Here is a 27,135-nt window from a genome sequence, read left to right as displayed (position 1 = left end):
TCACCCTAATTTACTCAACCAGTTTCCTACTGTTGACAGTTTGGCTCTGTTTACTTTTTGTGGTTTTTAATTTTTTTTTCTGTAGTAAATGATCCTGCTAAAAAACATCTCCGCATGAATGTTATTTTGTTCTGGAAATTTCCCCAAGCATGGAATACTGCATTAAAGGGGATATTTTTGGTGTTTCTTTATAGAGACTAGCAAATTGCCCACCCAAAGGAGTATGCTTTATTTGAGGGTAAAAAGCCAAACACACACACACGCACGCAAATGGTTTTCTACAAAAGAAATTAATTTTCCACTTATTGATAAAATATTCTAGTGTTGTGATGGGTGGCAGGCACCTTGCCAGGGGCTAGGGACAAGGATAAGCAAGGCCAGGTCGGGGCCTCCAAGCAGCGAGCTGTGGAGTCGGGTAGAGTAGACCAAGAGCAACAGGCGCCTGGCTGCAGCCAGGGAGGATCGCGCGCCCTTTCGCGCAGGAGAGTGGAAGCAGGGAGCTGTTTGTCAGCACCGAGGTAACGCTTGACCTGAGTCTTGCACAATAAGTAAGAGTTTGGGCACGCGATTTGTATTTATTTTATTGTGAATCTCTGGCCTTATATCAGAAAAAAAAAAATTGTGCCACCCTCGGCACAGAGAACGTTGGTGGCGTCGTAAGCCCTCTAAGTCTCTTTCCATCGCCAAGGAGTAGGGGTCCGGGAAGAGGACCTCCCCGACAGCAGGCAGCAGGAACAGGATTTGGGAGCCGGGAACCCCTGGCTCGGCACGGAAGAGGGCAGGAGAGGACCTGAGCGCGGGGCTCACCGTCTGCTGGGAACCCGAGCCGGCGTGTGGCCCTCGGGGAACGGAAGACGCGCCCTCAGCGACCCTGAAGAGTCAGCTAAGCTATCTGCGGGCTAAGGAGACGGTGAGGGAACGGGGACTAACTGGGGTGGGGGTTAGAGGGCAGCTCGAGAGTGGGCTCCAAGGGGAGCTGGGCTCAGCAGTCCGGGACCCCGAGGGGGCAAGCGGGCGGGGAGCACGAGAGGGGCGGAGCTCCGGGGCCGGGGCCGCCGCGGCTGCCCAGAGGGTCTGCGGGGGCTGCTGCGGCCGGTCCCGAAGGCGGGCGCAGGGAGTGCAGTGAGCCATGCGCGCCTCTCCGAGACCGTGACCTTGGCATAGGGAGCAGGGTCCGCGCGCCGTCCTGAGATCAGACACAAGCCCAGCCTTGTGAAGACCCACGGCCGAGGGGCTGGAGCTGCCTCTGTGCGAGGGAGCCCTGGCCAAGGCGCTGGTAGGACCAGGGAACCTGAGGAGGGCGGGTGGAAAGCGCCCCCAGTGGGGGAGGGGCCGTGGCGGGGTCTGGGGGCCAAGGGCTCAGGGCCGAACGAGGGGCATACGCCGGAGCAGCTCCAGCCTGGGAGCATTGGGCGTGAACGTGGGGGAAAGTAGGGACCACATTATAGGATCAAGGCTTTCCCCGGCTCAGAACTGGACTGTTCAGTGTCCCCTAGAAGGGGCAGCGGGTCACCTACGCCAATGAACGGGAGTGCACACCAAAACGCCTGCCGTCGGTAGTTTCTTGTGCCTCAGCCTTGCTTCTGCCTGTGATGTAGTCAGAAAGGACTCGCTTTCCATGTGTTAACAAGGGGACAGGTAGCTTCACAGAGTGTATGAATATGGAGGGGGGGGCCACAGCGTCAGCTCTGGCCCCAGGGGCCGTCAGTGTCCCTGCAGAATTCCTGGTCCAAGCCGCCAGAATTCCTTGGGGACTTGCTTCAGTGGCATCAAATTAGACTGTCAGTTCCCGGGGCCTGATCACCAGCCTCCGTATGTATTTCCTGGGGAGAAAATGCATACCAGACTGATGGAGTCTTATCATTATTTTAACATTATAGCTTTCAATAGATAACATGCATATATTTATTTTTTAAGTCAAATAATACAAACATTTATCTTCTAGAGGCACTGCCTGCACTAGCATGTGTCTATTGCTATCTCCTTTCTATACTCATAACCTTTCACACTCTACATGTTCTGTCGCCGTCTTTTGATTCTTTATCCAGAAAATGATGTCACCACCACTGCCCACATCCTTTAATCTCCAGTGTTCCTTCTCGCAACGCCTATCTTGTCCTCAAATGTTTTTCACAAGGTGTTCCTCAGGGTAGGGAGCCCACTAACGAGAAGACATTTCATTTACTTGCTTCAACTATCCCAGAGATCTGAAGAAAAGGCACATTGAGGAACAGTCCATGACAAGTTCTAAACACACCTATCTTTCCCCTTAAACTGGATCTTCCAAGTGCAGTTTAGGTAGTCTGTTATTGAGAGGAAATAATGCAGGCTGTTTTCTGAAATGCTCTGGATTTCCAGAACTTAACACCACAGTAGTTCCTATTCCTTAAAACAGAACTTCATCAGTCACACCTTGCTGTTGCTTTTCCCGTCTCCATTCCAGGATCCCCTAACTGGCATGCCTAGGATTTTTTCCTCTGTAGGAACCTGGGACACCGGGTGCTTTATACCTGCCTGGGAGGTGTTCCATGAAGGGGTTGAGGGACAAAGCTTTGTGGTGGACAAGGTGGGAGGGGAAGATGTAGGGGAAGTTGGAGGGGAAGTAGGAAGGAAGAAGCAGGCCAAGACCCTTGAGTACAGAAGATTCCTCAAGCACAGAGCCCTGTCATTTAGGAACAGTCCCCATATAATTTGCTAAGAGACCACACATGCGGGTTACTTCCTGCCAACAATCAGTACAGTCAGCTCTGTTTCAAGACTTCTATGTTAGGCCAAAACATAGTAAGTGAAAACAATCAGCAAATCAACCAGTTTTTGTCTCTATGATAAAACAGAGTGGTTGAAACTAAATTAATTAAAAAATTTTTTTTACTGAATTAGCGGGTTCTTTAGGAGCTGTGTCCATTGTTTAAAATCACCTAATAGGTACTCCAGTCTCCACATTTTTCCTTTATTTTGTTTATCTTTTCATATTGCATAACCTTGAACTGGATCCCAACCATGTCAGAAAGTTCAGGCTGATTAGAAGCTGCCGCTTCTAAGACTTTTTGGTGGGAGATAGTGGGGAGGAGAGGATGAGAAAATAATGACTGATCCTTGTGATAGGGTAGGTGTATAATGAAGAGGAAGAAGTTGACTACAAGTTTGAGACTGGTGAGGAGTCGCATATAATTCTTAAGGTAACAGGGCAATGAGTAAGAAGTAAACAAAATTGTTCATCATTCATCATTCAAAATGTTTATAGAGTGCCTGGCTATGTACCAGTCACTGGGAACTAAAAGGTATATAAAACCAGGTGAGGTCCCTGCTCTCCTGGAGCTTACAGATGCTTTGAGGTGGCAGCTGTTAGAAAAATAAATATTGACTATATGTTATTACAAACTAAGATAAACTGTCTAAAGGAAAGAAACAAAGTTCTTTGAGGGTTTATACAAACTGAACTGTGAGACCAGGGAAGGCTTTCTCAAGGAGATCTCCCTTGAGCCAAGATTCAAAGATGGAGAGGAAGATTGAGGATATATTTGTTGTTGACATAGGACCAGGATGTATCCATTAAGAATAGTGTTTGGCTGCTAGTCATTAAGAAGACTGACTGCCATGTGACATTTGCTGTACTACATGAGCACATATGCCAACTTGGCATTTTTGGCACTTTGGGAAAGAATGCTTCTTTATCACAGTATCAGAGTATCAGTTGCATTGTCTTCAGTTGGTCATGGTTTATCATTGCTGTATTCTTGCTTTATAATTAAATGTTTCGATTAACATTATTCTTATCCATTTATTATACTGTGTACAACAAAATGTATGTATTGCAGTTCAATTGTGAATCATCCATATTCCCATTAATAAGGTAAATATATATAACCCTGATACCAAATATGGTTTATACACTGACTGTTCAATGTTATCACTAAATAGATTTTTTAACAGGTGAAAATAGGTGTGGCAGGTGGACTGAAATATCTTCCCTCCATCCCTAGCCACTGCTCTAATTGGGAGGATGCCAGAATTTTTCGATTATTCTAAAGCTTCGTGATCCTTTTCAAAGATTCACATACAGCTCTTCAGTAAAGAAAAAAAATCACCAATTGCACTGATGCTGTAAATATAAATCTCACAAGGTAATTCCTGGGGTGCTGTAACCAAGCAACATATTTAACATTCAAACAAATATTTTTATTCATTCAACAGTGTTTACAGTAAACCTTTTATGTGCCCAGAACTGTGCTAGATACTATAATTAAAATTGATTACTAGGACAGAGTCCCAACATTTAAGGAGTTCATAGAAGTCTAAGAGAAGGAGTCATGCTCATCCATGTGCAGGTAGTATTGTGTTCATTACAATGAAAGCATAATCAGGGTATGTTGATGTATAAGGGAAGGGAGTGGTCAATTCTACCAAAAGAGGAAGGGTCAGGGAAAGGTTCTTGGAGGAGGTAATGCTTGAGTTGAATCTTGAAAGTTGAGGAGTTACACCAGGTAGACAAAAGAAGAAAGTATAATGGGAGAGAGATTCATGTACAAAAACAAGCAACCAACAACAACTGAACCAGAGGCATGAAACATCATGTCAAGTTCTAGGACCTGCAAGTGGTTCAAAGGAGCTGAAGCATACGGAGCCAAGAGGTAGGGAGGCTAGCAAGGTGGCTAAAGTATGCACAATGGGGTCACAGAAACAAAGGTTTGAGTCGTGGTTCTGCCACTTTCTATCTGTGGGATCTCAGTTAAGTAATTTAGCCACCGTATTTAAGTAATTTAGCCACAGTAATTAATGATAATGAAGGTAGTACTTCCCTCATAGGATTGCTGCAAAGATTCAGATAGATATGCACAGATTATGTACTCAGGAATTGTTGGCTATTCATTATTTATTCTAGGGCAAAGGAAGCTGCTGGAGGGTTTTACATAGAGGAATGAGTCCTGAGCATTTTTGCAATCACTCTGGCTGCATATGGATGCTGGGTTGAAGGGGGGTCATTTGGAACAAAGTAACCACTTAAAGACATTATAACCATTTAGATAATGGTAATGATGGCCTGAACCACAGTGGTCATGGCAGTAACCAAGAAGAAAATGAGCTAAATGCTTGAGATATCGCCAAAGTAGACTCCAGTACAGAACTAAGTTATTCATTAGATGTGGTCAGTGAGGGAGAGGATTTGAGGAGGTGAAGCCTGAGATTCTGGTCTGTTATCCTTTGATTCTGTCAATCAAGTGATCTTGGGATAGAAAAAAAGAAGTGAGTATCAACCAGGACTGGGGATCAGGAATCTGGGAAGTGCTTGTATACAGAGAACTTCATGATTGGTACCAAAAAATGCTATCTCTGATTCAGAAGAGCCCTTGACCATTTCTGTGTCTGAACATAAAATAGGATCAGTTAATCCATACCAAATATAATATCCATCTTCTCTCTATCTCTTTCTCTCTCTCTATTTCTGGGAGACTTTCAGTTCAAAGGGGATAGACATTAGACTTCACCTATTTGTCACTGCCTTGAAGTGACACATGTAACCCTCACTCATGCCTGGTACTGTTGGTTCAATTTTTGCCTGACACCAGCCTGATTCACTTTTTTCTCCTTTTTCTCATGTCTTCTCATATACAATAAGCACTAATTGAGGTGCCCACATGGACTTTATTAAAGTCCATGAGAATTAGAGGATTCAGGTAGTTCCTATTTCATAATGCAATGCAGTCTTGGTAACCACAGTATCCATTCATGAGGCAGGAAACAATACAGACATGTGTGATAGTGTTTGTTGAAAAGCTTTTGAGAGCTTTATTACTGTTTCTACCAAAGGTGGAAGTGCCGATTAAGGGTGTGCTTTTGGATTCAGTTGCTCAAACAACTGTATTATTACTCGAAGCCACAGAAATGAACATTATAATTAGGCAGAGCCAAATGAGTGAGATGGTCCAGTATGAAATGAGGAAAACAAGGTCTGCCTCTGCCATGGACAGTCTAGTTTGGTGGAAAGTGGGCTTTCTATCTCTGACCTTCAGCATGACATTAACCCAGCTGAGCCTCAGTTTTTAGTGGTGGACATTCCTTTGAGATCTGTCTTGTGACATTTAAATGAGTTAAATGTGCTAAATACAATGTGTGGCGTATGGTGGGTGCTTAACTAGCTCATATCCTTTGGCTCAGTTAATCCCCAGGGTCTTTCCTCACGTTGAAAAAACAGGAAGCGTGCAGATTTCTTGGGTTAAGTAACCTGAATTAATTTGTTTTAATGAGTTTTTCATCTATGATTGATTTTTTTTTCCCTGGAAACCAGGGTGGAAACCTGTTTTCCTCCACCCTCGGTGAATGCTTATCAGTGATGATGGGGGCAAAGGTAATATGATACCTGCAGAGAGGAAACTAATTTTAGCCATTCTTCCTTCAACAAATCTGTCACACACATGCAAGTAAAATTACTAACAAATAGAAAAATTGAGTAATTTGACTTCTTCCCCCCATATTTTCTGTTGGTAGAGTTCCTATTAAGCATATTTTTTGTTTATCTTTTGTTTTTCATGTAGGTACAAAGAAGCAGGTTCAAAGAAATTGTAGTTGTACCCCTCGATAATTGTTTGTCCTTAGGAATGAAGCTTTACTTTTCTCCTCTTAACAGAAGTTGACGGTTGAAAGAACTATATCTTTCATATACTTTTTCTAAATATTCTATAATTTGACATAAGCTTTTAGTTTAGTTTTGTTCACCAGTTGGGCCCCAAATGCATGTCAGATGTTGAGCTGGCACTGTGTACTCAGAGACAGCAGCTGTGGTGCCCAGATCTCCAGTCTGGTAGCCCTTGTGGGAGAGACTGGGTAGGAAGAGAAGTGGGGTGGAGAGTGCAAGCTGATCTTAAACAGCTGATGGGGAGGTTGGAGGGGGACACTCAGACTGAGGCTCTCTACCACAGCTTCAGGCTTCCAGTCCATCCAATCATGCGCTCCTTTGGGTCAAGATCTGGGTCTACTCATCCCTATGCCCCAAGCCCCTGCCCATTAGAGCCTTTATGTGCTAAGTGCTTGTCGATCAAGAGATTTGGGGAAAGGTAGTGAGGAGGCTAGGTGACCTCTTTTCACACTTTTTTTTTTTTTTTTTTTTTTTTGTGAGACGGAGTCTCGCTCTGTCGCCCAGGCTGGAGTGCAGTGGTGCGATCTCCACTCACTGCAAGCTCTGCCGCCTCCCAGGTTAACGCCATTCTCCTTCCTCAGCCTCCCCAGAAGCTTGGACTACAGGCGCCCGCCACCACACCCGGCTAATTTTTTTTTTGTATTTTCAGTAGAGACGGGGTTTCACCATGTTCGCCAGGATGGTCTTGATCTCCTGACCTCGTGATCCACCCGCCTCAGCTTCCCAAAGTGCTGGGATTACAGGCGTGAACCACCGCGCCTGCCCCACACTCTTAAAAATGAAAATAGTACAAGTAAAATTTATACTCCCTGCAATTATCAACCAATTTCCATTCATCCTCATCTTTTGAGAGGCAGTACACTACAGTGGTAATAGCCTGGGGCCAGGAATTAGACTACCTGAGCTTGTATCCCAGTTTGACAGCTCACTAGCTTTGTGACCTTGGGCAGGTTGTTCAACCTCTCTATGCCCCATTTTCCTCATCTGTAAACTGGAGTTATTAACACTACTTGCCTCTTTGTTCAAGCTCTTCAAGCGTAGACAGCGTGTCTTATTCAACACTGAAACTCCAGAATCCATCATAGTGCCTGGTACATTGGAGGAGCTGAATGAATGAATGAATGAACAAATGAATGAGTGACTTAGTGAATGAACAAATCTCAATATGTAGACTGCTATAACAGTCAGCAATTGACAAAGCACCCTCTTAATGTTAATTCGTTTGATTCCCAGAACATGTCAGGAGATAAATAAGGCAGCTGGGCAGGGAAGGTATTATCTCCATTTCACAAATTAGGAAAACAGGGTACTGAAAGGTTGGCTTGCCAAAGAAAGCACAACTATAAATAAAAGACCTGGTTAACGTTGCTGATTCTACTTACTCCTAGCTGTCTGCTCTTCTCAAGATTCGGCTGCCTCTCCACCCTATACAGATTTCACAGAACTCAAAGGATGTCCACCAGCAAAAACGAACACACATAGCTTATTTAGCTTTCTGAAGAAATTAGCTTCTTACTGTAAATACACTCGGTCAAGTTAAAACTTAAAGTTACAACTTGAAGTTTGCAATGTTTTTATTTTTTGGAGAGGGGAGCAGTGGATATTTTGTAAGAATGAGGAAGTTCTTTCGAAGTAAGAAAGTAGCAGAGAATCATGAAGGAAAATATTGGTAGATTTCATTACATAAACATTTAAAACACTTGGAGTTTTTTTGGTTTTTTTGTTTTGTTTTGTTTTGTTTTGTTTTTTTGAGATGGAGCCTCACTCTGTCACCCTGGCTGGAGTGCAACAGTGTGATCTTAGCTCACTGCAACCTCCGCCTCCTGGGTTCAAGCAATTCTCCTGCATCAGCCTCCCAAGTAGATGGGATTACAGGCACACACCACCGTGTCTGGTTAATTTTTGTATTTTTAGTAGAGATGGAGTTTTACCATGTTGCCCAGGCTGGTCATGAACTCCTGACCTCAGGTGATCCACCTGCCTCAGCCTCCCAAAGTGCTGGGATTACAGGCATGAGCCACCATGCCTGGCCAACATTTAAAATACATGTGTATAAAAAGTTATAATTACATTAAAATGAAAATAAACTCAAAAAATTGTGCAACAAATATGCCAAAAGGTTCAAATTTGTAAATATAAAGAGTTCATAGAATTTAACAAGAAGAATATTAAGACCATGGTTTCAAAAAAGTAGTCAAAGGATGTAATGGTTTTCAAATGAAGACAATCACATGGATGGCGAAACATACAAATATTTTAACTCTTCTTGAATAAGGGAAGCATTTTTACAAGGATATACCAATTTCCTTATCAGGAACATTAAGATGCTGAAGATAATGCTAGCGGAGTGGGGCACAACGGAAACTATCATAACAAATTACCTGGAAAACAATTACCTTAAAACTGTTCACAGCCTTTGACCAAAGAATTTCCACTTTGAGAACTGTATCATTAAGAAATTATCAGAAATATGGTTAAAGATTTATGCCCAATTATGTTCTTCACAATGAGTATTTGAAACTGAAACACAAGAAAAAGCCTGAGTCCAATAATAAGGGAATAGTTAAATATAGTGTGATGGATAGGAAGCAGCATAGGCTAGCAGCTGAAAGCAGGGATTTTGAGTCTTACCACCTGGATTCAAATTCTGGCTCTGTCATGTGTTAGCCCTGTAACTTTGGAACCTCTCCAGGCCCTACTTTTTTCATCTGTACAATGGGGACGATAAGAGTATCTAACATATAAGGCTGTTATGTGGCTTAAATGGGTTCATACAGGTCTACACTTCCAAAATCCTCAAAGCTCTAAACACCTAAAGGTTTTATGTAACTTAGTTAGCAGCAAAACATCAATGAACTGACACAAATCTACTTTATTCCATTTACTGTGACTGGATTTGGCAGATATAATCAATGTTAATCCTTTTCCATAGTTTTACCTTTCTTGCAGAATCTCCACGATTTTCTTTATGAATTAATAACAATCTTACACATTTGAAAAGACTAATTTTGAAGTCAAAGCTAACTAGAGGGCAGGTATATGTATTTTGAACTAATCTCTTGGCCAAGAAACTTTCCCAAATCCTCCATCCCAGGGCTCTCAAACTTTAAGGTGGGGAATATTCTTAACACATAGATTGCAGGATGTCCGTCCCCTAGAAAATCTGATTAAGTGGGTCTGGAGTGGGGGCCAAATGTATGTAGTTCCTGCAAGCTCCCAAGCAATGATGGTGAGGCTGATCCATGGACATCTCTTCTCTCTGCTCTTCTCACGATCCAGCTGCCTCTCCAGCTTACAGAGATTTCATGGAACTCCTGTCCACCAGCAAAAATGAACATACATAGCTTATTTAGCTTACTGAAGAAGTGAACTTCTTACTATCAATATGCTCAGTCAAGTTAAAATTTAAAGTTACAACTTGAAGTTTGGAAAGTTTTTAACTTTTGGAGAGGGGAGCAGGTAGCCCCACTCTAATCCACTCCTTCTTTAATTTTCATCACCCCTCACATTGTACCTTTTTGTTTGAACCTTTTCATTTCTGAAAATCTTTGATTTTTTTTTCATATTATCATTCTCCTATTCTCTCATTTCTGTTTGCTTATTTGTTTGTTTTTTACAGAGTCTCACTCACTCTGTCACCCAGTCTATAGTGCAGTGGGGCAATCTCAGCTCACTGCAACCTCCACCTCCTGGGTTCAAGCAATTCTCCTGCCTCAGCCTCCCAAGTAGCTGAGATTACAGGCATGCACCACCATGCCCAGCTGATTTTTGTACTTTTGATAGAGACAGGATTTCACTGTGTTGGCCAGGCTGGTCTCAAACACCTGATCTCAAGTGATCCACCTGTCTTGGCCTCCCAAAGTGCTGGGATTACAGGCATGAGCCACCGTGCCCCGGCCCTATCCTCTCATGTCTATGGTGTGCTTTTATTTCTAGGAATAGTAATGTAATAAAATTATTTATCAGTTTCTGAGTACTTACCATGTGCCAGTAACACAGTTAAAAGTGGAAAGTTTCTTGGCCAAGAGATTAGTTCAAAATACATATACCTGCTCTCTAGTCAGCTCTGACTTCAAAATTAGTCTTTTCAAATGTGTAAGATTGTTATTAATTCATAAAGAGAATCTTGGAGATTCTGCAAGAAAGGTAAAACTATGGAAAGGATTAACATTGATTATATCTGCCAAATCTAGTCACAGTAAAGTAACACAGTTACTACAGTTACTTTATTTTTTTATCCTTCCGACAACCCTGAAAGGAGGGTTATTGGAAGGGTTTTTATACTTTATCCTTTTTATCCGGGAAGGGATAAAAACCCTCCCGATAACCCTCATTTAAGTGATGAGAAGACTGAAGTCCTAGGCCTGAGGGTTTGTAGGTGGTAGAAACTAGTCATCTTGGCCCCAAAACCTAAGCTCTTTTCATTTCACTGTCCTGCCCATTTCACATGGTGGTACACATCCCCTGCTCTCCAGTCTACCTGCCTTCTCATTCCTGCCTCCACTACTTAATTCCTGCAGAGTCCCCAGCTTGGAAACCCCTATCTCCTTATCACCTATTCAGGTACCAATCTAGGCCTTCTATAACGTGAAGTGTTCCCAAATTTACTTGCACAGCCCACACTTAGCTGCATCTGTTGTTCCTAGTTGGCCATTTATCATATATGCATTTGTTTTTTTACACCAAGGGATTTTTGTCTTCCTAACTAGATTTAGAGCTCCTTGAAAACAGGGCCCGTCTCATGCATCTCTGTGTTCCCCTTGGAACAACCATGGTGAGGACTGATTGCCTCCTTCACCCCCCCTCCCACTTTCTACTCTTCTTCTTTCCTGTCCCCCCACTCACCACTTGTCCCTTCCTATCTTGGTGAAATCAAACCACACTAACAAGAAGGCAAAAAAATAGGCCAGATTTCACCCTTCCTAATCTCCTTCCCTGTGTGTGGTTTGTTAGTGTTTGCCTTGTGGTTCCACAATGTCATGAGAGGGAAGTTTTTTTATGAGAAGGAACTTTTCTCATGAATGTTATGAGAAGGAACTTTTCCTCTACTTGGCAGAGAGGTACTAGCCATGTCTTATAACCCTTGGCTCTCTTGAGGGTTTCCAGAACTCCCTTCCCTCCTTCCATGTTTATTCAAATTCCATTTTCATTATTGTACTTCCCAGTTTCACCCAACACCCATGTTATCATCCAAGTATATTTCAAGAGTCCTTGCCTACCCATTGGCAGCTTATACATCTATGGAGCTACTTTCTGCAGTGAGATCTGCTGGGGCCAGCATGGCCAACACATTCATTTGGTCCGTACACTTTGATTATATTCTTCCCTGCCCCCTCCCTTCCTCTTCCTCCTCCTTTCTTCTTCTTACTCTTTCCTCCTCCTCCTCCCCCTACTTCCTGCTCCTCCTCCTTCTCCTTTTTCCTCCTCCATCTCTTTCTTCAGTTCCCTCCATCCCTCCCTTCTCCGTCTTCCTGAGGTTATTACTTCTATTATTCGTTGGGCAGTGTTATCAACCCACTATGACAGGACTCAACACTCAGCTTACACATTCCAGAGCTTGTAATCTCCATTTTGTAATTTTCCCACAACTTGTCATTATTTCCTTGTAACAGGGTTACAGAGCAGCTGGGCCTCCCAGCAAAAGGGTGAGATTTCCTGTGGTGCTTTCATTTCCTCCCCATCCGTTTAGTACAAAAGTGCTGGTTGTGTTTGTGTTACAGGCTCATGTAGCTACACTGCTACACTGACACCACCACTATTGCATAATTTCAGATTGAATTAATTTTTTGTTCAAACGGGTTTTTTCTGACCCATATTTATGAACCAGCTTTGTGGTGTTCTTGTTGCTTTCCTTTGGTGTGCTCTGTAATCTGAATTTCTTCTCTTTGTACCTCATTCCACGTGCTATTCTTGGTAGTTGTCATACTGGAATACTAGGGGAAAAAATTATCCTGAGGAATATCATTTACTATTTATTTAGTGTTGACAATGCGTTAGGCATTATGCTAAAGATTTTATACATTGCTTAGTTTACCTATCAAAAATTTTAGGTAGTTATTATCCCAGTTTACATGGGGAGACTGAAGTTTAGTCAGATTAATTTGTCTGAGGTCTCATGGCCAGTAAGTGGAACACACTAGATTCAAAATCAGTTCATATCATTCCAAAGCCCATAGTCAAAAATGTAGTTTATGGGATCTTTTAACTCACCTTTTAAAAATGTAATGAGTTTTTCAATAGCTGTCTCATACCCTGCTGTGGGAGTATAAATGAATACACTCTTTCTGGAGGGCAATTTAGCACTACATATAAAAAGCTTTTTAAAATATTCTTATCCTTTAATCTAACAATTCCCATGCCTGACTTTATGCTAAGGAAATAATCGTTAATATGTTCAAAGATTTTACCCTAAGGAAATTCAGGACGGCCATATTCATAATATGAAAAATTTGAAACAGGTTCTATGTCCAATAGAAGATAATTGGCTAAATAAAACATGATACATAATCAATTAAATACCAAGTAGTAATTATAAATCATGTGGGAAAAGACTATGTAGTGACATAGAAGTGTGTTTATGATATAAACACATGGTATGGTATGGTAAATAACATAAACATATAGTATGGTAAATAACGTATACAACATATGGTATGCTAAATAACATACCATAGGATTTCAGATTAAATCATTTTTTAACAAATAGGTACTACAAAATAAACTCAAAGGGAAATGATATCAAACTAGGACATGAATATGTAGCATATATTTAAAAATGTGAAAAGCTGTGAGTTGGAAGTAAGGTGCTGAAATTAAGACTAATTTTCATTTCTTCTTTTATCTTTTTTACTATGTAATAATTAATTTTTAGTTGACATTTACCTTTTTTTAACTTTTTGGTTTTGGTTTTTGGGGTTTGTTTTTCTTTTGTTTTGTTTTTGAAGCAGGGTCTCACTCTGTCATCCAGGCTGGAGTGCAGTGGTGAAATCACAGCTCACTGCAGCCTTGACCTCCCCAGGCTCAGGTGATCCTCCCACCTCAGCCTCCCAAGTAGCTGGGACTACAGGCATGCCCCACCAAGCCCAGCTAATTTTTGTATGTTTGGTAGTGATGGGATTTCACCAGGTTGCCCAGGATGGTGGTTATTTTTTTAATTGAAAAAATGTCTGCATGTTGTCCCCTTTGCTACCCCCAGTTTTACTGAGGTATAATTAACAGATAAAATTGTATATGTTTAAGGTGTATAATGTGATGATTTGACATATGTAAATATTGTGAAATGATTACTACAATCAAGTTAGTTAACATATCTATCACTTCACCTCAGTTACCTTTTTTTGTATATATGGTCACAACATTAAAGATCTACTCTCTTTGCCAATTTCAAGTGTACAATACAGTATTATTAACTACAACCAAGATGCTGTACATTACAGCTCCAGAATTTATTCATCTTATAGCTGAAAGTGCGTACCCTTTGACCAACATCTCTTTGGACTTCCATCTTGGGCATTTCCTCTGTTGGTGTTTTTATGCTAACTCCTTGGTCAATTTTTTGCCCACTAACCTGGTGGGTTGAACTTGGGAGCTAACCATTTGTCCTGGAAATATTGGCACAAAACTGAGCTTTTGTCTGGTGCTGTGTATCCTTGTGTGGTTCCAGTGGGAAATTCATAACTTGTTTGATCAAAACAAGCTAACTAACTAAATGTCCTTTCCGCTTCCCTCTGCTAGTTTTGTGAACCCCAGCAGCCCTTATTTTTTCCTCTAGAGTTTAGTAGCTATCTTTCTTAACCCTCACTCACATTGTGAAGAAAATTCTATGCTTTTTAAAAAATTACAAGACCTTTGACCAATGTTCATATTTACCAGTGTTCCCATTTTATATTTATAATTTCCCCCATAACCAAATAAGCATTTCTGTAGACACGAAGTTCTGTCTCCTCAGTTTCTTTAATAACTCTTTTTTTCTTAATTTGGGTTTTCATTTGTTTTTCTTCTCTTTTGACCCAGGGTGTTTCATTTGATCCAGTGTCAGGAGCAGGCCACTTCCCAACTGCCTTATGCTGTTGATTCAGATCGATCTCCTAAACTTATCACATCGCCTCCCCTTCTTTCAGGCTTCAAGATGTCTTTGCAGAGTGCCCCATTCCTTCTTCAGCTTTTCTTTCTGCTGTCATCACTTTGATCATCTGTCTGCCAGCTTTAGCTTCCTTCATTGATCCCCTTTCATTCCTCACCTATAAAGTCCACCTATCGGTCCCTCATCTATTTTTATTCTTCATTGACTGTTTCAACTGCTAGTCCTCAGTCTAATCATTTAAGCCTTTGATTTGGGCCTTCCCTGAAGCGTTTTTTCAGATCTTTTAAAAAATGTCTCATCACTCTGACTCCTCAGAGCTCTGCAAAGCTTTCTGACTCATGCCTTTTTCTTTAGGGCATAATCTATCATAGAAGGAATAATTAGCCTCAGAAGATAAAATACTGAAACAAGACATCAATTAGCATTCCTTCTATTAAAAAAAGATTAGAAAAAAAAGCAAGTCATAATAAAGAGCAAATTATCTGTAGCCAACTCAGAGAACAGGATTTATGACACAGAATTCCTACCTCTCAGAAGAAATGCTGAGGAGATAATCAGACAAATATTAAATAAGTACTTGAAAATAAGTAATTGCAATGTTATTTGTAGTAGTAAAAACTTCAGAAATATCTTAAACACCCAAGAGTAGATGATTGGCTATGTAAATTTTGACTCATGCGTACTGTGAATCACTAGGAGTCATTAAATATTATTATGTATTTATGATAATAAATATATATTTTTGAATAAAAAGTTGCAGACCAGAATGTATAATATGATCCCATTTCTGTAAAAATTATATATGTATGTGCATATATAATCACTGAAATAAGGTCTCTTGGTGATGAACTTTTTGAGGGATTTTCTATTTTTTGTTTCTTTTTGTTTCTTCTTTCTACTTTTCTACATCATTCATATATTTTACAGTTAAGAAATGTTGTTTTTCAGACAGATAAAACAACTACTAGTTTCTGAGTGAATTACATAGCTAACTTCATTTTTTGATTGTTCATTTTATATTTTCCTAACATTTTACTATGAAATTACTCAAAAAAATTTTGTCTGACTTTTTATTATAAAATTGTCATTCATACTAGAGGTAATACGTTATATATATATGAGAGGATATATATATATGGGGAATAAAGAATAATATAAAATGGACACCTCTATTCCCAAATTCAGCTTAAGAAAATTAGTTCTTTGAAACCTCTTTGTATTCCTAATCAAATCTTTCACGCTCTTTCCTCCAAAGAAGTAATCATTCCCAAATTTGTATTTCACATTCCCTCTTTTTATAGTTTTATGACATTTACATATTCAGTTCATTATGCTACTACTTGTGTTGCTGTAATGCACATTAGTTCATAAACAATAAGTAAATAAGGGAATTGTGTCAATATGTATGAAAGTCACATTGCTTATACAACATCTTTCCCGATACATAAATGATCTGTGACCACCAAGGAACTGCAGCTGCCTGCAGAGTACACTAACACAGCTGAATGCAGCAAGCTGTGAATTTCTGACATGGAACTCATCCACTGCAAGTTCTTCCTCTTGGGTCGCTTTGGCTTCCTATTCAATCTGAGAAGTGCTTATCACATAGTTCTTCCTGATCTTTGGGCATTTTATCCTAAGGTAGCTTCTTCAACCCTTCCTTTAACCTTCTCCTAACAAATTATCTTCCTTTTTTCTATAAGCTGAATTATTGTATTCACAGTGGTATTTATTTAATGTAAATGGAGAAAGTAGTATTTGTTGATTAAGAATGTAATTTGTCTTACAATTTTCCCAATGTTTTATTAGGATTTTTATTGTTTTATTAAATTCTGGTCACAAAATTATAGAGAAATTTTTTTTTCTGTTTTTCTGTATAAAAATAGTCCATAAACTGTTACTTTTAATCCTTAGGTTTGCAGAATATGAGGGTTTAAACGAAAAGGCTGATTTCATAGAAGTAAAAAGTAGAATAGTGGTTACTAGAGGGTAGGAAGCATGCGGGGGTGGGAGGTGATAACCAGAAGTTGGTCAAGTGGTTAAGGTATACAAAATTACTAGATAGGAAGAGCAAGTTCAAGTGCTCTACAGGACTAAACATGACTATAACTAACAACAATTTATTGTATATTTTCAAATAGCTAGAAGAGCAGTTTTTTGTTTTTTGTTTGTTTGTTTTTTTGAGACAGAGTTTCGCTCTTGTTGCCCAGGCTGGAGTGCAATGGCACAATCTTGGCTCACTGAAACCTCTGCCTCCCGAGTTCAAGCAATTCTCCTGCTTCAGCCTCCAAAGTAGCTGTGATTACAGGCATGAACCAACACACCTGGCTAATTTTTTGTATTTAGTAGAGATGGGGTTTCATCATGTTGGTCAGGCTGGTCTCAAACTCCTGACCTCAGGTGATCCACCCACCTTGGCCTCCCAAAGTGCTGGGATTACAGGCATGAGCCACCGCACCTGGCTGAAGAGCAGATTTTGAAAGCTCCCACCACAAAGAAATGATAAAGTATTGAGGTGATGGATATGCTAATTACCCTGATTTGATCATTACACATTTTATACGTGTATTGAAATATCACACAGTACCCCATAAAATGTATAATTGTGTGTCAAAAATCATAATAAAAGCAAAATAAATACACACATACATATATTACATTATACCAGAAACAGCTGTATCCCTAAACAATATATTGTTTAATGTTGCATTGTTTTGAGTTTTGTACAAATGGAGTCATGTTCTTTACATTTTTTCAGTTTTTTAAAAAAATGTATTATATTTGTGAGTGTAATCCATGCTAATGACTATCACTGTAGTTTATTCCTTTTTACTGCTGTATAGAATGTCAATGTATGAGTGTGCCAAAATTTATTTATCTGTTCTTCTGTCAGTGGAGCAGTTGGTATTTGCAGTTTCCTGCTGTTGTAAAAATGTTTGGCACCTGTACAAAGTCTTTAGGGAATTATACTTAGGAGTAAAAAACACTTATGTTTATTAGACAATCCTAAATGGATTTCCAAAGTGATTTTACCCATTTACACTTGTTCATTGGTGTAAGAGAGAGCACATCCTTGCCAACAGTTGAACCATTGCCAAATTGTTGTGTTTTCAATTTGATTACCAATGAATATGTGCTTCTTCTCTTTGTCCATTCATATTTTTTTCTCCATGTAATGCTTGTGAATATCTTTTGCCCATTGTTTTTCAAGTGGGAGGTTTCTATTTTTCTTTCAATAGGAATGCTGTATATTCTGGATACTAGTCTTTTCCATTTACGTTGCTGTAACTATCATCTTCCAATTTGTGGCTTATCTTTTCACTTTAGGTTCTTTTTATGAACAGTAGTTCTTAATTTAATGTAATTGAATTTATCATTTTTTCTTTCACCTTTTATGGCTTTTTTTGTTGTTTAAGAAATCTTCTTAAGAAACAGTTACAAAGACATTCTCTTACAATTTCTTCTAAATTCTTAAAAGTTTTTCCTATCACATTTAAATCTTCAAGGCATTTGCAATTGATTTTTGTGTATGATCTGAGTATAGATCCAAATTAATTTTTTCAACATGGATAACCAATTGCCTCAATAGTGTTACAAAATTGTCTGCCCTTTCTCCCCCCAATACACAGTACTATCTGTCAATTATCAAGTTCCCATGTATGCATGAGTCTGCTTCTGAGTTCTGTTCTGTACTGTTTGTCTTTCCTGCCATTATCAACTATCTCAATTATTCCAGCCAAATATTAAATTTTGGTAGCAGGTAGGGTGAGCCTCCCTTCTGTGTTCTTTTTCTTCTGAAGTATTGACTGTTTTCAGCTCTTTGCTTGTCCACATAACTTGTAAGAATCAACTAGCCAAGTTGTGCATTTGCGACGCACACATACACCTGTTGAGATTTTTTATTAGAACTGCAGTGAATTTGGACAGAGCTGACATTCCAACAATATTGAGCCTTCCTGTCTGTATGAACACAGAAGAGGCAGTCATGGGTTGCTTTACAATGGGAATATGTTCTGAAAAATGCATTGTTAGGTGATTTCATTTTTGTTCGAACATCATAGAGTACACTTACACAAACCTAGATGGTATAGCCTACTGGCACCTAGCTGTATGGTATAGCCAGTTGCTCCTAGGCTACAAATTTGTACAGCATGTGACTGTACTGAATTCTTGTTGGCAGTTGTAACACAGTAGTAACTATTTGTGTATCTAAACATATATAAACATAGAAAAGGTACAGTAAAACACAGTATAAAAGACCAAAAAAATGGTACACCTGTATAATAAGGTACTTACCATGAATGGAACCTGCAGGACTGGAAATTGCTCTGGGCGAATCAGTGAGCGAGTGATGAGTGAATATGAAGGCCTAGAACTCACTGTGCACTACTGTAGGCTTTATAAACACTGTACACTTAGGCTACACTAAATTTATCTTTAAAAATAGAGTAACTGTACTATGATGTTGGGATAGCTAAGATGTCACTATGTGGTAGGAAATTTTCAGCTCCATGATAATCTTACGGGACCACCACGGTATATGCAGTTTGTAGTATATGACTGTATTTAGATTTTCTTTAATGTGTTTCAGTATTTGAATTTTTCTCCATAAAGTTCTTGTACATTTTTTGTTATTTTCCATCTTTTCATTTTTAATAGATGAATAATAGACATACATAGTTTGTGGATACCTGTGATAATTTAATACATTCGTGTATTTTGTAAAGATCAAATCAGTGTACTTGGGATATCCATCACCTTAAATACTTGTCTTTTCTTTATGCCATTACCATTCCAATTCTTCACTTCTAGCTATGTTGAAATATACAATAGATTATTGTAAACTAAAGTCACCCTGCTGATCTATCTAACACTGTCTTATTTATTTTATCAAATCTTTTATTCGAACCCATTAATCAACTTCTCTTCATCCCTTAAGCCTCTGGTAGCCAGTAGTCTCCTCTCTATTTTCATGAAATCCACCTTTTAGCTCCCACATATAAATGAGAACATGCGATATTTGTCTTCCTATGCTTGGCTTATTTCACTTACTATAATGACCTCTACTTCCATCCATGTTACAGTAAATGACAGGACTTCATTCTTTATTATGGTTGAATAATATTCCATTGTGTACAGGTACCATATTTTCTTAATTTATTCACCCATTGATGGGCACTTCAGCTTGATTCCATATTTTAGCTAAGTGAACAGTGCTGCAATAAACATAGGAGTGAACATAAGAGTGCAGATATCTTCTTGATATATTGACTTTTTTAGATATCTATCCAGTAGTGGAACTGTTATATCATATGGTAGTTCTATTTTTCATTTTTTGAAGAACCTCCAAGCCATTCTCCATAGTGGCTGCACTAATTTACATCCTCACCAACAGTGTATGAAGGTTCCCCTTTCTCCACATTCTCACCAGCATTTGTTATTGCCTGTCTTTTTTATAAAAGCCGATTTAACTAGGGTGAGATAATATCACGTTGTAGTCCTGATTTGCATGTCTCTGATGATACATGATGTTGAGCATTTTGTCATATATTTGTCAATCATTTGTATGTCTTCTTTTGAGAAATGTCTATTCAGATCTTTTGCCCATTTTTTAATTACATTATTTGTTTTTCTGCTATTGAGTTTTTTGAGTTCCTTATGTATTCTGGTTATTAATCCCTTGTCAGATGGATAGTTTGTATATATTTTCTCCCATTCTGTGGGTTGTCTCTCCACTTTGTTGATTGTTTATTTTGCTGTAAAGAATTTTTTTAGCTTGATATAATCCCATTTTTCTATTTTTCCTTTTTGTTATTTGTGCTTATGAAGTCTTACCCAAAAAAATCCTTGCCCAGACCAATGTCCCGAGTGCTTTCTTCTATTAGTTTCATAGTTTTGGGTCTTATATTTTTTAATCAATTTTGATTTGATTTTGGTGTATGGTGAGAGACAGAGTCTAGTTTCATACTTCTGCATATGGGAAGTCACCAGTTTTCCCAGCACCACTTATTGAAGAGACTATGATTTCCCCATTGTATGTTCATGCCACCTTTATCTAAGCTCAGTTGGCTGTAAATGCATGGATTTATATCTGCGTTCTCTCTTCTGTTCCATTGTTCTACATGTCTGTTCTTTTTTATGTCATTATGCTGATTTTGTTACTATAGCTTTGTAGTAAATTTTAAAGTCAGGGAGTGTGATGCCTCCAGCTTTGTTCTTTGCTCTTTGGCTATTCAGGGTCTTTAGTAGTTCCTTGTAAATTTTAGGATTTTATTTTCTATTTCTGTGAAGAATGTCATTGGTCCTCTAATAGGGATTGCACTGAATCTATAAATTGCTTTGGGTACTATTGTCACCTTAATAATAACAATTCTTCTAATCCATGAACATGGAATAGCTTTTCATTTTTTGTGTGTGTCCACTTCAATTTCTTTTATCAGTGTTTTATAGCTTTCCTTATATAGACTTTTCACTTCTTTGATTAAATTTATTCCTATATATTTTATATTCTTTGTAGCTGTTATAAATAGGATTGTTTTTATGATTTCTTTTTCAGATTGTTCACTGGTGGTGTATATAAATGTTACTGATTTTTGAGTGTTGATTTTTGTATCCTGCAGCTTTACTGAATTCATTTGTCAGTGCTGACAGTTTTTTGGTAGAGTATTTAGGTTTTTCTCATTATAAGATCATGTAGTCTGCAGACAAGGCTAATTTGACTTCTTCTTTTCCTATTTGGATGTTTTTATTTCTTTCTTTTGCCTAATTGCTCTGACCAAGGACTTTCAGTACTGCACTGAATAAAGGTGGTATAAATAGTCATCCTTGTTTTCTTTCATATTGTAAAGGAAAGTCCTTTAATTTTTCCCCATTCAGTATGACATTAGCTGTGGCTTTGTCATATATGGTCTTTATTGTTTTAGAGGTATGTTCCTTCTATGCCCAGTTTGATGAGGGTTTTTTAATCATAAAGGAATGTTGAATTTTATCAAATGCCCTTTAAATATCTATTAAAGTAATATAGTTTTTGTTCTTGGTTCTGTTAATGTGATGTATCACGGTTATTGATTTGAGTAAGGGGAACTATCCTTGCGTCCTTGGGATGAATCCTACTTAATCGTGGTGAATGATTTTTTTAATGTGTTGTTAAATTTATTGTGCTAGTATTTTGTTGAGAATTTTTACATCTATGTCCATCAGGAATAGTGGCCTATAAGTTTTCTTTTTTTGCTGTGTCCTCATCTGGTTTTGGTATCAGGATAATGCTGGCCTCAAATAATGAGTTTGTAAGTATTCTCTTTACTTTTTTTGAAATGTTTGGGTAAAGTTGGTATTAATTCTTCTTTAAATGTTTGATGGAATTCAGCAGTGAAGCCATCAGGTCCTGGGCTTTTCTTTGATGGGAGACTTTTTTATGGCTTCTGTTTCATTACTCAATATTGGTTTATTGAGGTTTTGGATTTCCTCATGTTTCAACCTTCGTAGGTTGTACGTGTCCAGGAATTTATCCATGTCTTCTAGGTTTTCCAGTTTGTTGGCATAATAGTCATAATAGTCTGTAATGATTCTTTGTAATTCTTCAGTCTCAATTGTTATGTTTCTTTTTTTTGCTTCTGATAGTATTTAGTTGGGTCTTCTCTTTTTTTCTTATTTACTCTAGGCAAAAGTTTGTGAATTTTGTTTATCTATTCAAAAAACCAACTTTTCATTTTGTCGACCCATATTTTTTTAGTCTCAATTTCATTTATGTCTGCTCTGATTTTATTATTTCTTTCCATTAATTTGGGGTTTGGTTTGTTCTTGCTTTTGTAGTTCCCTGAGGTGCATATTAGCAAATATTAATAGATCTAAATGGAGAGATAGACTGCAGTACAATAGTATTGTATTGCAAAGTCCCTTACAACAAGTAGAGGACTTTAACACCTCACGCTCAGTAATGGACAGATCAGACAGAAAATCAACAAGGAAACATCAGAGTTAAACTACACAACACATCTAATAGGCCTAACTAACATTTATATAACATTTCACCCAACTGCTGTAGAATACACATTATTTTCATCAGCACATGAAACATTCTCCAAATAGACCATATCTTAGGCCACAAAACAAGTCCAAATACATTTTTTAAAAAATAGAAGTTATATCAAATATCTTTTCTGACTACTATGAAATAAAACTAGAAGTCAGTAACAAGAGGAACTTCAGAAACTTCACAAACACGTGGAAATTAAACACTATGTTTCTGAACAACCAATGAGTCAATGAAGAAATTAAGAAGGACATATTAAAATGTCTTGAAGTGAATGAAAATGGAAATACAACGTACTAAAATTTATGGGATACAACAAAAGCAGTACTAAGAAGGAGGTTCATAGCAATAAATATGCTTATGTCAAAAAAGTAGAAACACTTCAACGGTTCATTTTCTTTTTGAGAAAATTACTTTTCGTTATTGTTATAAGTAGCAACTACTTATGATAAACTTCCTTCCTAAGAATAAACTTCTTTCTTGAGAAGGAAATAAATAAACTCCCTCCAGAAAAGGAAGTTCATAGCATTAACTCTGATGTTTCCCTGTTGATTTTCTGTGTGAATGATCGGTCCATTACTGAGAGTGGGTGTGAAAGTCCCCTACTATTGCTGTATTGCAGTCTCTCTCTCCCTTTAGGTCTAATAATAACAAAATGTGTTATTATTATAGCAAAAGTAGTACTAGGAAGGGAGTTCATAGCAATAAATGAATATCTCAAAAAAGTGGAAAAACTTTAATAGTTCGTTTTATTTTTTAGAAACTTTTTAAGTAGTATCTACTTACAAAGTGTATATTTCACTTGTCAGTTATTAATGGAAATACAAATGATTCTTTTGTACTTCATATCAAGCAACTTTGCTAAATTCTCTCTTTGTTTTTTCTTTAGATGAGTCTCACCATGCTACTCAAGCTGGGCTCAAGTGATTCTCCCACCTTAGCCTCTTGAGCAGCTAGGAATACAGTCACTACACCCAACCTAAATTTTCTTATTAATTCTAATTATTTGTATGTAGATGTTAAGATTGTCATGTTTTCTATAATTAATGATCTTTTTTTTCTAAACCTTACATACTTGATATATTTTTGTTATATTACTAAGCTGGGTGAAATCTCTGGGAAAATGATAAAGAGAAGTGATGATGGGGCATTCTTGTCTTGTTCTTGATTTTTAAAGGGAAGACTTTTAAGCCTTTTGTGAGTAAATGTGGTATTGGGCATAGATTTTTTAAATAATCACTGTTTATTACATTAATGATACTTCCTTCAACTCCCAGCTTGCTAAGGTCTTCCCATGAAAGGATATTGAATTTTATCAATTTTATCTTTCTCCCCATGGGAGCAGACATCTGAGACTACTGAGTCGGCCTGTGGAGACCTGGAATTTGTGGAGAGCATGTTAGGCTTCTTTCCCTCCAGCACTGAATGATTATGTATTTTGGAACATGCCTTCCTCATATTGATTACAAAGAGTGAACCTGAAGTTTAGCCTTGGAGAAAAAGGAAAGAGTGCATGCCTTAGATGTAGATTATTTAGGCTAACATAGTGGAGGAAAAAGATCTTTTGTGTAGTTCTCTCTCAGTCACTAGAGTTTGACATTGGGGTTTGAGGGTCTCAGCTAATATTCTCAGTATATGCCATTTCCCCTGAAACCTTGAGGGTAGGATTTCTAAGTCCCCAGCCAAAAACCAACTCCTAATGCAGTAGTTCTCAAACTCAAGTGTGTATCAAAGTCACACATTGTTGGGTTCTACCCCAGAGTTTATGTGACTCAGTAGGTCTGAAAATTTGCATTTCTAAGAAGTTTCTAGTTGATGCTGATACTGCTGGTCCTGGAGTCCACAATTTGAAGAACACTGCCCTAAAGCAGTCTCCCTGAAACATCCTCACAGCAAAAAAAAAAAAAACCCAGGACCAGATGGATTTACAGCTGAATTCTACCAGACGTCCAAAGAAGAGCTGGTACCATTTTTTCTGAAACTATTCCAGACATTGAAAAGGAGGGATGTATTAGTCCGTTTTCACATTGCTGATAAAGACATACCCAGGACTGGGCAATTTACAAAAGAAAGAGGTTTAACTGGACTTACAGTTCCCTGTGGCTAAGGAAGCCTCACAACCATGGCAGAAGGCAAGGAGGAGCAGGTCACATCTTATATGGATGGTGTCAGACAAAGAGAGCTTGTGCAGGAAAATTCCGCCTTATGAACCCATAAGATCTCATGAGACTTATTCACTGTCACAAGAACAGCACGGGAAAGACCTGCCCCAGTGATTCAATTATCTCCCACAAAGTCCCTCCCACAACACGTGGGAACTATGGAAGTACAATTCAAGATAAGATTTGGGTGGGGACACAGAGCCAAACCATATCAAGGGACTTCTCCCTAACTCATTTTATGAGGCCAACATCATCCTGATACCAAAACCTGGCAAAGATACAATAAAAAAAGAAAACTTCAGTCCAATATCACTGATGAACATCAGTACAAAAATCCCCAATAAAATACTGGCAAACCAAATCCAGCAGCACATCAAAAAGCTTATCCATCACGATCAAGTTGGCTTCATCCCCAGGATGCAAGGCTGGTTCAAATTATGCAAATCAATCAATGTAATTCATCACATAAACAGAACTAAAGACAAAAACCACATGATTATCTCAATAGACACAGAAAAGACCTTTGATAAAATTAAATATCCCTTCATGTTAAAAACTCTCAATAAACTAGGTATTGATGGGACATACATCAAAAGAATAAGAGCTGTTTATGACAAACCCACAGCCAATATCATACTGAATGGGCAGAATTTGGAAACATTCCCCTTGAAAACTGGCACAAGACAAGGATGCCGTTTCTCATCACTCCTATTTAACATAGCATTGGAAGTTCTGGCCAGGGCAATCAGGCAAGAGAAAGAAATAAAATCATCCAAATAGGAAGAGAGGAAGTCATACTGTCTCTGTCTGCAGATGACATGATCCTATATCTAGAAAACCCCATTGTCTCAGCCCAAAAGCTTCTTAAGCTGATAAGCAACTTCAGCAAAGCCTCAAATACAAAAATCAATGTGTAAAAATCACAGGCATTCCTATACATCAGCAATAGACAAGCAGAGAACCAAATCATAAACAAATTCCCATTAACAATTGCTACAAACAGAATAAAATACCTAGGAATATAGCTAACAAGGGAAGTGAAGGACCTCTTCAAGGAGAACTACAAACCACTGCTCAAGGAAATCAGAGAGGACACAAACAAATGTAAAAAACATTCCATGCTTATGAATAGGAAGAATCAATATCATTAAAATGGCCTTACTGCCCAAAGTAATTTGTAGATTCAATGCTATTCCCATTAAGCTATTGACATCCTTCACAGAATTAGAAAAAATTACTTTAAAATTTATATGGAGTCAAAAAAGAGCCCGTATAGCCAAGATAATCCTAAGCAAAAAGAACAAAGGTGGAGGCATCATGCTACTGAGCTTCAAACTATATATAGTACAATGCTACAGTAACCAGAACAGCAGGGTATTGGTACAAAAATAGACACATAGACCAATGGAACAGAACAGAGAACTCAGAAATAAGACTGCACATCTATGCCCATCTGATCTTTGACAAATGTGACAAGAACAAGCAATGGAGAAAGGATTCTGTGTTTAATAAATGGTGTTGGGAGAATGGGCTAGCTATATGCAGAAAGTTCAAACTGGATCCTTTCCTTACACCTTATACAAAAATTAACTCAAGATGGATTAAATACTTAAATTTAAAACCTAAAACTATCAAAGCCCTAGAAGACAATCTAGGCAATACCATTCAGGACATAGGCACGGCAAAGATTTCATGACAAAAATGTCAAAAGCAATTGTAGCAAAAGCAAAAACTGACAAATGGAATCTAATCAAACTGAAGAGCTTCTGCACAGCAAAAGAAACTATCATCAGAGTGAACAGACAACCTACAGAATGGGAGAAAACTTTTGCAATCTATCCATCTCACAAAGGTCTGATATCCAGAATCTACAAGGAACTTAAACAAATTTACAAGAAAAAAACAAATCATTAAAAAGTGGCCAAAGGGGCCAGGCACAGTGGCTCACACCTGTAATCCCAGCATGTTGGGAGGCCAAGGCAGGTGGATCACTTGAGGCCAAGAGTTCAGTACCAGTCTGGCCAGAATGGCAAAACTTTGTCTCTACTAAAACTACAAAAACTAGCTGGGCATGGTGGCACACCTCTGTAGTCCCAGCTGCTCTGGAGGCTGAGACACAAGAATCGCTTGAGCCTGGGAGGTGGAGGTTGCAGTGAGCCTAGATCACGCCACTTTACTCCAGCCTAGGTAACAGAGTGAGACTTTGTCCCCTGTCACCAAAAAA

At 38.6% G+C, this 27,135-nt stretch overlaps 1 protein-coding gene across 2 annotated transcripts in view; it reads left to right on the top strand.

Moving 5' to 3' along the window:
* Positions 1-432: 432 nt before the first annotated feature.
* CASR (calcium-sensing receptor) overlaps positions 433-27,135 on the top strand; it is a 100,248-nt gene continuing 73,545 nt past the window's right edge. The window contains exon 1 of one of the 2 annotated variants that reach the window (XM_011971579.1): positions 433-548. The gene's annotated coding sequence lies outside the window, so the exon portion shown is untranslated. Of the gene's footprint in view, positions 549-1,079; positions 1,277-27,135 lie in introns of those variants that run through there. The other variant, XM_011971578.1, reaches the window with a different exon arrangement.

This window comes from Mandrillus leucophaeus, unplaced genomic scaffold (assembly GCF_000951045.1).
Source record: "Mandrillus leucophaeus isolate KB7577 unplaced genomic scaffold, Mleu.le_1.0 Scaffold123, whole genome shotgun sequence".
Taxonomy (NCBI): domain Eukaryota; kingdom Metazoa; phylum Chordata; class Mammalia; order Primates; family Cercopithecidae; genus Mandrillus; species Mandrillus leucophaeus.
Note: the sequence above shows the minus strand (reverse complement) of the source record. Positions and strands in the feature narration are given on the sequence as shown.